Source organism: Alligator sinensis, unplaced genomic scaffold (assembly GCF_000455745.1).
Source record: "Alligator sinensis unplaced genomic scaffold, ASM45574v1 scaffold839_1, whole genome shotgun sequence".
NCBI lineage: Eukaryota > Metazoa > Chordata > Crocodylia > Alligatoridae > Alligator > Alligator sinensis.
The window spans coordinates 1,183,784-1,195,346 of record NW_005841885.1 but is presented as its reverse complement, the minus strand read 5'-3'; the positions used below and the strand labels follow the sequence as shown (position 1 = coordinate 1,195,346).

The 11,563-nt window shown below is 43.8% G+C and overlaps 2 protein-coding genes across 9 annotated transcripts in view; one reads left to right on the top strand and one right to left on the bottom strand.

Annotated features, from left to right (window-relative positions):
* MGLL (monoglyceride lipase) overlaps positions 1–844 on the bottom strand; it is an 82,176-nt gene extending 81,332 nt beyond the window's left edge. The window contains exon 1 of one of the 2 annotated variants that reach the window (XM_014516966.2): positions 701–844. The gene's annotated coding sequence lies outside the window, so the exon portion shown is untranslated. Of the gene's footprint in view, positions 1–51; positions 384–700 lie in introns of those variants that run through there. The other variant, XM_025196825.1, reaches the window with a different exon arrangement.
* KBTBD12 (kelch repeat and BTB domain containing 12) overlaps positions 238–11,563 on the top strand; it is an 87,026-nt gene continuing 75,700 nt past the window's right edge. For 6 of the 7 annotated variants that reach the window (XM_025196816.1, XM_025196819.1, XM_025196814.1 and 3 more), the window contains exons 1-2: positions 238–376; positions 4,529–4,699. The gene's annotated coding sequence lies outside the window, so the exon portion shown is untranslated. Of the gene's footprint in view, positions 377–2,168; positions 2,368–4,528; positions 4,700–11,563 lie in introns of all 7 variants that reach the window. The other variant, XM_025196815.1, reaches the window with a different exon arrangement.

Below are 11,563 nucleotides of genomic sequence, written 5' to 3'. Positions count from 1 at the left end.
CAGCATCCGAGGCTCCTGGAGCATCGCCGCTGCAGGTCGCTTGCAACTTTCCTGGCACGCGCCGTGCCCAGCCGGGGGGTCGCTGCTGGGCGGCTCCGTGCCAGGGGCGGAGAGCGCATCCGCGGGCGGCAGAGGGGCCCGAAGGAAGGACCCTCCATCCCCGTGCCCGGGTGGGATCCCTGCTTCTGCACCCGCCCCGCGGAGCTGGCCCCCAGGAGGCTGTTGCAGCTGCCTCGGGCGGGGTGCTTGTGCAGCCCCGTCCCGGCTGGGGCAGGGATCGTGCCCCCTGGCAGGGACCTGAGCTCTGTGCAGCGAAGCCTGGAGGAACCGGCAGCAAATCCCTCCCTCCAAACACCGGGACAGTGGCAGCTCCCAGGTACAAGCCTCCAATTCTCTCCTCCTTGCTCTGGGGAGGGAGAGCCTAGTGCCACTTCCTTCACTTGGGATAAGGCCGTGCACGGGAAGGGGCCCGGGGCTCATGCAAGGTGACCCACGTGCGGCCGCAGCTCGGAGCCAGGGCTCGGCCCCTGGAAGTGGTTCTAGCCCCCCCGCCTGAGCTGGCAGGCTGGCTCAGCCAGTGGAGCAGGGTGCCCTGCTCGCAGCGCCGTGGGTTTGGCATCAGGACTGGAACAGGAAAACTGTCTGAGGTCCTAGACTAGGAATCCAAGCCCCTGCTTCATGTCCCCAGATTTGAACCCACCTCAGTGGTTTTGGCTCTGGTTAGATCCCAAATCCCAGAGAGGCCTAGGCTGCGGGTCCAGTTCAGTGCTGCTGCTCTCCTGACTTTCAGAGCTACTGAATCCCAACCCAGAAGCACCAGTCCTCTTGAAGTTAGTCCAGATCGGCATCCGAACGCCACGTCACTGGCTCATCTCTAATTACACCCTGCTCTACAGTATATAACAAACACTTATGAGAGCTGTCAAAGCCCAATTCTCTTGAGGGAGAATAGCAGCCCAGGTCTAACGGATCCAAACACTGAACTGAAGAACTTGATCCTCTGGTTCTAATGCTGACAAAACTCCCTACTTAGCATTAATCGAGCACTTTACATGCTGCCTGCATCAAGAGTGCCGATTCAGGCCTTTTATGTTTCAGCATAGTAATAGCCTTTAATTTCGATATGTCTACCTGTACCCAGGGGCCTCTGAGTATCTTTAAAAAAGCCCTCTGTAAACAATATTTATTTAAGCAAAGCAACATGCTCTTGGAAAAACCTAATCTAGGAACAAAGGCAGAATAAAGGAAGGGGAAATATAATTAATATCTGCAACAACTAATTCATTTTGGGGTTGTTTTTTTTTAAGGAAATCAAAGGCAGATTGTTTCTCTAATTGGCATTTCTATTTTTCTCTAATTGGTATTTCTATTAAAAACTTTAAAGGGGTTTATAGTCCCTAACTGCAAAAGCACAGTCACCTATTTCCGGTAACGTTTGAAAATCCAGCTCTGGCTGTTTCTAATGAGTTCAGGACTGAGGATTCCAGTTCAGGAGGGACCTGAACGGGGCCTGGAGAACAGGACTTTCAAAGAAGCATGTGAGAGACTGCATCAGCCTGCTGGGCCCTTGTGGCTGTGTGTTGCTAAACAGCTATTGCATTCCACTTCAGAGGGGGTGAGGTAACACCTTGAATACATAAAGCATGCAGAGATCCTATGGGGCATTAAATATAAATTATTACTGTATGTATGGCTACCACCTGAACAATTAACCTTTAATCCACCAGCCCAGCCTGATGGGTCCAGCTTCTACATTCCCAGCGTGGTCTGAATTCTTACCATTTCAATGGAAGCTGTGGGTGTACCAAGAACGCAGGGGTCTACCCCAAAGCGGGGATGGATATTTGGGGTAAATCCCTTTATGGACACACCCATTTTTCTTGTGATATACATTTAAAAGCCAATGAGAAGCTGTTGCTTGGCACTCTGGTATTCCTTGTGGGTTTTTGGGGAGTCTTGAATGAAAAGCCACCTGAGGACATTGCCTGGGTTGGGATGGAGAAGCCTACCTATTTTTGAGATCAACACAACATGTAAGGATGCAGCACAGCCAATATGGCAACCAAGGGAGTTCTGAGTATGAAGTGTTTATGAGACTATGAGCTTTTCTCTGTGGAATGACACATATGTTGAAAAGACATATTAAACTAAATCCAACTTCTTAACAGAAATGGATCTTTATACTAACTTGTGGCTACACAGCTCACACTCGTGAGATACATCCGAGGAAAGAGGGTGAGTGTGTGAAGAGCCAAACCCTGCTTTCGTTACTGGACTCCTGTGGTGCATGCATGAACAGAGGAGGCAATGGCCCTAGAATACGACAAATGCCAAAAACAGAATGTGACACCTGAAAGAAAGAAATAGGTGAGGACTGTATGACCACAGGGCAAAGAGATGAGGATGAAATAGAGAGAAGGAGGGTGGAGAAAAAGAAGGATGGAAAAGAGCATAGAGGAAGCTGGCAGTGAAAGAAATGGAGCAGGGTGTTCCTGAGTTTGTAATGGCTTATTTCCTGTTGGCATGCTGACATAAATTCACCCCATAAGATCCTTCTGCTCCAGTTGACAGTGGCATCCAGTGAAACTGCAGCAGTATATTTGGATTTGAAAAGGGGTTTAGAATTCAGCTGGCTGTACGGGCAACACTATTCGGGTTTCTGCCCAATAGGATAATGAAACAGTCCACTTTGCTGATGCTGTGGAACAAAGAGGACCTCAGGAAGCAATATTCAAATGTACCTAAAACTATTTAGATAAGAAAATCTGCTAGAAAGGTGACCTAGGTCTTAAGCTACAGGATACAGGGAGCAGCTGGAAAGAACTGCAGCCAGTGTAGGTTAGGAGTGCACACTGGGAACAAGAAGAGATGAAGGGTAGGGAAGAGGCATTAAAATGCAAGAGAAAAGTAAAGGCAGCCAAAGTCACAACTGCAATCAGTTTACAGTGATTATTTGTATTTTGCTACTCAGATTGGCTAATTCTTTTCTTGTCTCTAGGTTGAGTTCAGTCTCTGTGCTTGAGCTTTTGTGTCCTTTCTACTTTTTAGCCTTCCACTTGGTCTTACTAAACAAGGGCACCCAGTGAGGAGTGGGATAGGGTGAACAGCTCTTCTTTGATCTTAAGATATTCAGTTTAATTCCTTGCAACAGTCATTTAAAAATGAGTCACGAGTTGTGGAAGAATATTATGAATTATAATCTTGTTAATCACATTGGTTGCTTCAAGACAGTAACAGGGATGCTGCCTAGCATACCATGGCCTGTTGCCTTTTGGTCCCATTCACCAGTTCACAAAATTGGCTTAGCACAGCAGATCTCAAATATTTGGAGGTTGTGTGTCGGTATGGTTCTATGTTTCCCTTCTGCTTTCCCACGCCTGCCCCTCACATACACTGCAGAAGTTTCTGTAAACCACCAAGAGTACCTGATCTCAGTTTGAGAACCACTGCTTTAATAATGGGCAGAGCAGGGGGCTGGGAGGATGGACAGATGGACATGTAAAGCACTTCAAATTACATTTTGGTTGAAGTGCTTTTGAGTTATGGTATGTCTGTAGCATTTGGATATACAGGCCCTCCCAGCTATGCTCTCTCAGATCCTACCAGAGCTGCTGCTGCTGCTCCACAGTTAGGGGGCTGGCAAGCAAGGACACCAAAATCCCTTATCGTCCCAGTTCCCCAGAGGTTTCCGAAGGCAGTGCAGCATCTGTAGATATTTGACCCCTCCTGTTGGTGCTTCTTGCTAGGCAGTTACTCGTCCATTGCCTTTGCAGCAGGCAGAGAATGGATGCCTCCGAATGTTGGAAAACCTAAGGCTCTTTCATTCCTTGTCCGAGTTTAGGGAAGTCACATTAGCTGTGCTTTTCCCTCTCTATCACAATGGGCATAATAATAATTAATCTTTCAGGTGCTCTAAGGGCTTGGAATGCAAAGTGCAGGCAGAGTGCAGTGTATGCTCCTTGTGGGAAATATAAATGAGAAATCTGATTTATTTTGCTGGAGTTAAAAGACTTTGCAGTGCTTGCTCTCATTGAAACCACTGACAAAACTCTGACTTCAAACAGTAGCACTTGGATGAATAAAATGAGCCAGGTCTGCCCTTAGCTCTCGGTGTTTAACATGATCATAAATACACACTGGAAAAAAAACAACCCCTTGCAATTAAGAATACATTGTATGCATGCAACTTTTCATCCTTTTCATGAATATGTAAAAGCTGACCCTTCCTACATATTTTTCAAAACTGGCTGATTTAATTAAAGAAGAAAGATCTGGGTTTAAAAAAAAAATCCAGGATATTTGTGCTGAGATTCTTGCACATTTTTCGCATAGAAAAGATGAAACACAGCCGTCAAAGTAGAAAGTTCAAACCTAAAGACTGAAACTGCATCATAAGACCTTCTGTACATGAAGGAATTGCCCAGCATAGCTATTCGGAAAAAAAAATCTGTGTGCATACTCTATTCTGAATTAAAAGTGAATTTTAAGAAGAAGAAGTATTCTGAAATAAACCATATTCTGTCCATAGTGTCCACAAAAAAGCTATGGTGGAATAACTTGTTCTGCGGTAGCAGTGCCGGCCAACACCCCCGCGTAGACGGTTCCTAGGAGGTGAGCTTTGGGAGCTGGAGTACTAGCTGACCTTCTGAAGTCCCTTCCAGCCCTGCTATGATTCTGTGATGCTCAAAGGTAACAGCAGGTAAGTACTGCAATTCCTGAGCACCAGAGGGCACACTAACAGCTTCTCTAGACAGGATACATAGGGAGGCAGACACTGATGAAGGCTTGGAAGAATATATTTGAACAGGCTTTCCTAGTGGTTTGCTTTTTCTCTTTTTTTCTTCCCTTTTTTATCATTGCTACTGATATATATTTCTAAACAGAAGCTTCCTGTGTTATATCATTAGCCTGCTTTTCCTGCCTGATTCGCTTATGTTGTGCATGTGCATGTGCATGTGCATGGCCGGGTTACATATGTTGGATGTGGGCATAATTGGAGGGAAATCCTGTCTGTATCATTGTGAGGAAAGACAGATTCATGAGTCTGTTCCGGGACAGCATTTCCTAAGTTACTGTGATGTAACTTCACATAGCCACATTATTATAATTACTATTATTGCTAGGATGCCAGTCACATCAGGAGAAAAGGGAGTTTTTCCCCATAGAAAATGGCATTAAAAGTTGTCTTAAAGGGAAAAGGTCCTAAACTTTGAATTTAAAAATGTATTTTAAAACAGCAATGCGATAACATAATTTCTTTCCTAGTGGAATCACAGCCTTGTATTTCAGAATGGCATATCGGTTCCACCTCTCATTTTTATTGCTGAGGATCACTACACAATTCACTTTACAAATCCAGCCTAATTGTGTCAGGACTAAATAATACAACAAGAAGATACGGTGGTTCTGGGAAGGGCGGAGTGGTGCTTTATTTTGGAACTGGAAGCATTGACTGAAGAAGAATTATTATTGTGCAGCCTGGTTTTCTTGCTGCTTTGCCAATTGACAAAGCATCATCCATCACGCTTTGCATTCCAATTTTTCTTTGCATGTTTTCCAGCTCATCATAACATAATTATGTTTCTGTTTCTTCCAGCCAGGGGCCGATACTTTCTTTTACTAAGACAACAGCTGCACAGCACAACCTTGATGAATCCCCATAAGGGTAAAATGTGTCTGTGGCGCTTGTTTCTGCCTTGGCAACCCAAATGTTCAAGCTCTCTTTTTTTTTCCTTCTTTTGACAAATGCTGTTCTAAAATGCACCCAACCCTGGTGCTTTCTTAACGTTTCTCGAGCTGCTGTTTTCGGTTCCAGTTTAGCCTTGAAATATTAATGCGGTTTGTGATTTTGCAGGCTGATTCTGTGGTACTGCCTTTTATAGGCCTGTAAACATGGAGATCAAATGATACAGAACCATAATAAGGGATTTATTTTATGGACAGAACACCATCTTTATGAGTGAAAATCACCAGTGCACAGAAGTCTGTGGTCCCCTTCCACTTATAAACTGCCGCTTTAGGGAGCTTTAATGTTGTGGCAAATGACTTCCTTGCTCTGTGCCTCAGTGTCCTTGCCCCCCACGGCAAAGTGGGGATACTGCTGTCAACCCTCTTTGCATACAGTGCTCTGATGAAAAGTGCTCCACAGGAGCCTGGCTAATATCATTTGATTAAAATGTTTAGCTGTTATTAGCACTTTTTAATCCGTTCATTTCAAAGCGTTTTAGAAATGAAGCCAAGTGTTATCCCTCACTTGTGAGGGAGAAACTAGGCCACAGAGAAATAAAATGACTTGCTCAGTGTCAGAAGCAAGGCGGGAACAAAAGTCAAGCTTTGTGTCTCCCAGGCCATGGTCTGGTCACCGTAGCAAATGCTCTCTTCACGAGGGCAAATGTCACTCATATACTAGCATGTTCTCATCTCATTATGTTCTACATCAGGCTCATCAGAAGGAGCTTCTGTCCATTGGAACATAGATATGATTAATATTGTGACCTCTGGTGATCATTACAGAATCTATCATATACTTTGAAAGAGTTGAGGAGCCAGTTCTAGTATCTTGGCCAATTTACATTTGCTTTGTTTATCTGTTGGGTGGTTTTTGCCATAGCTGCCAGCTACCAGCCCGACATGGCTGCATTTTAGTAGTAATGATTCTAATAGTTAGGATTATCTGGATTTTGCTTTGGAATAGCAGATGCATCTTCCCTTAGCTGCAAAGGCTATTTCATTCAGTTGCACCAAAAACCAGGGTGGTGGTTAGGTTTTTATAGACATCTGCATCATCCCATGTTCAAAGTGGAATCATGCAGTTCTGACAGAGTTAATTCCTAGTAGTTCCATGTAAGCATGAGCATGTGCATGATTCAATCCAGTAGTTTTCCAGCTTATTTGGGCTTTACTTGAAAAATATTGCTGCTTATACCCTTATACCCAATATTTCTGCTGTCATTGACATCAGTGTGTGGCAATGCCTTTAATCACTGCATGCTGACCAATCAGAAGCTGCTCTGCCATTATTAAAATTTAGGTACATACCCTGTGGCAAAGCACCACATACCCTGGTGATGCATGTACCCCAATTTAAAAATCTTGTCCATTTAGCTTTGACCATGCTTTGGAAACCTTTGCAAAATGCGCATGTAATAATTTATTACTATCTACCGTGCTGACTTGTGGTTTGACTGGATGTCATGCCCTTTGATGAAAAACACCACCGGCTTGTTGCCTTGACCCTTGCCATATACCTGCGGATCACTGGTATGTAGCAGAGCTGCATGTCTTGCCATGTCATGTGGTAAATTCCAGCAGCAGCAATTACGATGAGATTTTTTTTTTAGGTTTTCTTGAATTCACATTTGGTGTCTTTGCTTAATGCACTCACATCTGCCAACGTCTGACTGTGCAAAACTTGCATTCTCTTTCTGATTCATGTAAAGTAATTGCTTCCTAACATCTGCATAGCAGATTTTGTAGGAAAAGTAAGTCGGCAAATATTTAAAAAATAAATGTATGAAATCTTTAACATCTCTATTGCTGGGATTTTGTTATCCACAGCTGACTGGATACATTCCCAGCCAGGAAGCTGTTTCAGCAAAACAGTTGCATTAGTGATTAAACCAAGGGCTTGATCCCACCCTCATTTACACCCGTGTAAATCAGGAGAGACTGTATTGACAGTAAAGGAGTTATGCCAATGGAAAACTGGGGTGAGAGGGAAAATAGGCATCATAGATATCTCAGAGTGACTGAGAAAATTTACTCTCTATACTTTGGTGGCGCACATTAATTTGTGGGCATTCGAACAGTGAGCATTGCTTTTGACTATCACTATTTTTAATATGGTATCTTTTTTAACATGGTATCATGGCACTACCTAGGAGCCAGAATCAGAATCAGGTCCCCTAGTGCTAAGCATTCAACCCTAGCCTCATGATTTTAAATGGAGCTGCTTTTAGTAGTAAGTACTATACACTGCTCTGAGGGTTTGCAGTACTGGTCCATCATTATTCATTCTTATTTACATTGTGCCAAAAATGTGCGGGTTCATTACAGTCGACTGTATAGTTAGTAGGGCTGGAAAATGCATTCATTGATATTCTTTCTCCACTGTATTAACACAAGTTATAATTAATCTGGAGATATCATGTGAGAAAGACAATGCTAAGCAACAAATGTTCAAATCTCACGGAGGGCAGGGCACTTCTCAAGTGCCTTCCAACTACTGGACTGACAGGGCTGAGGTGTAAGACAGCATACAGTGGTGATATCACAGACCCCATCATTATGTCTTGGAGATGGGCTCTCAAGTGAAATAGATGAATGTTAAACCTCTCAGGGCCCTTAATGTCTCCCTTAATGAGTTGATTTGTTAATTGGCAGTGATAACAACATCTACTGTTATGGTATCTGTCTGCTGAGAGGAAATCAGAAATGTGTCACAGTAACAACTATCAAGCAGAACACCCATTTGAGATGGTAATCTGGTAGAGATGGTTTTGACTTGGGCACACATCTGTGTAGATTCCTACTGGAGTCCAGCAAACAGGGGGACACATTGGACTTAAGGGCTGTGTCCAGACGAGCACAGCCATGCTGTATGTGCCACACACCACACACTTAGGTATTCTGCATGCTGCAAGGTAGCAGCACAGGGAGGTTTTTTGATCCTGAGGTCAAAAAATCTGCATGGAAAAAAAAAGTGGGGTGGCAGGTATCAAATTTATGCCTGATTAGCTACTGCACAGTAATGCATGTATAGATGCCTTACTGCGCAGTAACGCTGTGTGTGTGGACTGACGTGGGATTAATTTTAGTCCCAAGTCAGTCCACTCACAGCATTACTGTGTTTTAACACCTGCATGTGTAGATGCTGGCCTAAACCTGCTTACTGCACAGTAAATTTAATGTGCAGTAAATGCATGTGTAGACATACCCTGTATCTCATAAATGTTAAGCCAGTCTCATGATTTTTTAATATGGCCATAGCTGAGAATATACAGTTTAAGCAATGCACTTCCATATGCAAGCAGCTCAGAAGGAGAAAGATACAGCCAGGTCCTGGAAGGGCACAGGGAGAAAGCAAAATGTTGGGCACTGAGCTGCAGCAAAATGGCCAAAACAGGGAATCCCACAGCAATTTGGTTTTCTGTAGACAGCTTCATACTTTTTGTTTCTGAACTTGATCCTGCAAACACTACCAAGCCAAGTGCTACTGTGAGCTGTCTCACTGAATCCCTGGTAGTAAACATGATGCTCAATAGCATGTGTACGCTGGTTTTAACGCCTCTGGAAACACTTTGAAGATGCCCAGCATTATGCTACACTTGCTCAGATAGTAGTGGTGAATCTTGGAGCTATTTTTCCCATTTAATTTTGTTTGAACACGTTTTTCTCTCCAGGAGTTCGAACTCAACTCTCAGGGAATGTTTATAGGCACAAGGTGGTGCCAGGCTGAAATGTGCCACTCAACATGTGTGCAAGCTTCCAAACCAGATGCATTGCAGCTGTGTTAGAGGGAGGGTGGTCACTGGGCTTTGTCCCTCAGTTGGACCTACTGCACGCACAGTGCTACACTGAAGTGTGCGCGTACCAGTTCAGGAGCATGTGACAGTGCAGTCCTAGCATAGCTCAGTACAGTGCCACATGGCTCCATGGGAACACTGAGGACCACTGTCTATTCATCAGTTGGCTTTCTAGGTGGACTTGGGCAGGGAGCTCCCTTAGGTACCTATGTCCTGAAAAACTTTTACTACAGAAGATGGGTTAGTCCATTCCTTCTCCCTGCTTCTTTTGTTTTATGACTCAGTTTTAAGGGGTCAGGTGTTGGTGTGTTACAGAAATAGATAAATCAAGGATTCTTCAGGGACTTGAAGAGTTGAAAAGAATTGCAGATAGGTGCCAAAGTCTACTTAGATGCCCAATAAGTGGAAGAGAATCTGGCCCTTGGGGATCATATGACCCACCTCAACATACATTTTGGGCTATTTTGTTTCTTTTAAGAAGGATGTTTTAAAGTAACTTATACAGAAAAGCAAAAATGCTAGTAGTGGAGTTTATGTTCTACAAGGCCCATCTTTTTTCAACCTTAAAGGCTATAGCAATGCATCTGGATAAAGTGTTAGCTGCCATTTTGTCCCCATTCAATGTATTTTGAAAGGTCCTCCTTTAGAAACCCTTCAGTGCCTCATGCAATTTCTGAGGGACTTTTCTTGCTGACTTGCTTTCTTATTAGTAAGAGCCATGCATATAAATATAGGATCTTTGTGGTTTTGGAATCAGTAATTCATCTATTTCACCTGGTTATTGCTTACTTGATAATGAATATTGTAATAATGCAAATTTTTACAGGGGCCTATGGACTCTGTAGCAAGGTCTCCTGATTTCTAAGGTTCCCCTGTCCTAAATTCTGCATCCTGGGGCAACTTCAGTCAATTCAAAACTGTGAGTTTTAATGGATTTAAATAGAATGATGAATAATTAAGTCAGCACAGTATGCCTTATGCTATTCCTTTGGATATGGTAACCACATGTTTTTTTTGGTTTCCAGGCTGCTCTACAGTGTTTGTCTAGACAATGTATACATGTGGTACAGACACTTTTGGCACAAAGCCAGATATTTTAGCATGATATCAGACACTTTGGGCACCTGAGAACACATGGAAAAAGGTTTAGATTCCTGACACCGAGGACTGAGGTGGGAAGGTCTCAGTGGGGAGTGGCCACAATTGTCCTTGAGGTGAGCAGGAAGGGAAGATGCTTGAAATTCCAGGATTGGGGTATGCCTTTTTAATTGTTCCCCACAGCAACTCTTGCTAGCAAGCAGTTGCTTCATCTGGTAACACTGGTTAAGCAAAATTAGCAGGAAGCTGCTGCCAAAGTGATCAGCCATTCATTATTACCATTTAATTTGTTCCCAATAGATTTCTAGGGTAACTCCTTGTCACTACAATGAAGGCAGCTCATGCCTCTCAGAGCTATTGTGTCAGGCTACCTGCAGGCTCAGAAAGATGTTATGTGGGTTCAATCTGGTGTAGTAATTTGCCTTTACAATGTAGCTGCCACAGAGTTGCAGAATACAGGGGACCTTTTCATAAGCAGCACTTCCTGTGTAAGGATCTCACAAGACTTTGAGTGCACTTCAGTCCCTGGGGGGTAGGAAAGTATTGTTAGCCCATTTTACAGATGAGAAATTGAGGCCATGTCAGGGGACGATACGTGCCCAGCATCACAGATAGAGCAATGGAAAATCCCAGATGAGACCCCAAGGGCCACCTTCTTCCCTGATGCAACTCTACTGAGTTACACGCAAGACAAACTGGCCCTAGATCGTACAATTGCATCTTACGCCACAAAACCACTTTTTGTTCCCTCATCACTTGAGCTAACAACCTTACACTCATTTCAACACAACCATCACCAGAACCATCAAGCAAAGGCTGATTTTGGGGAAGCTTCTGTGTGCTCTCTCCCATAGTGTAACAGGGCTCCTTGGTCCATACTATCGATGTGCTACACCCAGGACCACCATCAGGAAGTACACCCCAGTCACTTGCTCCCACTC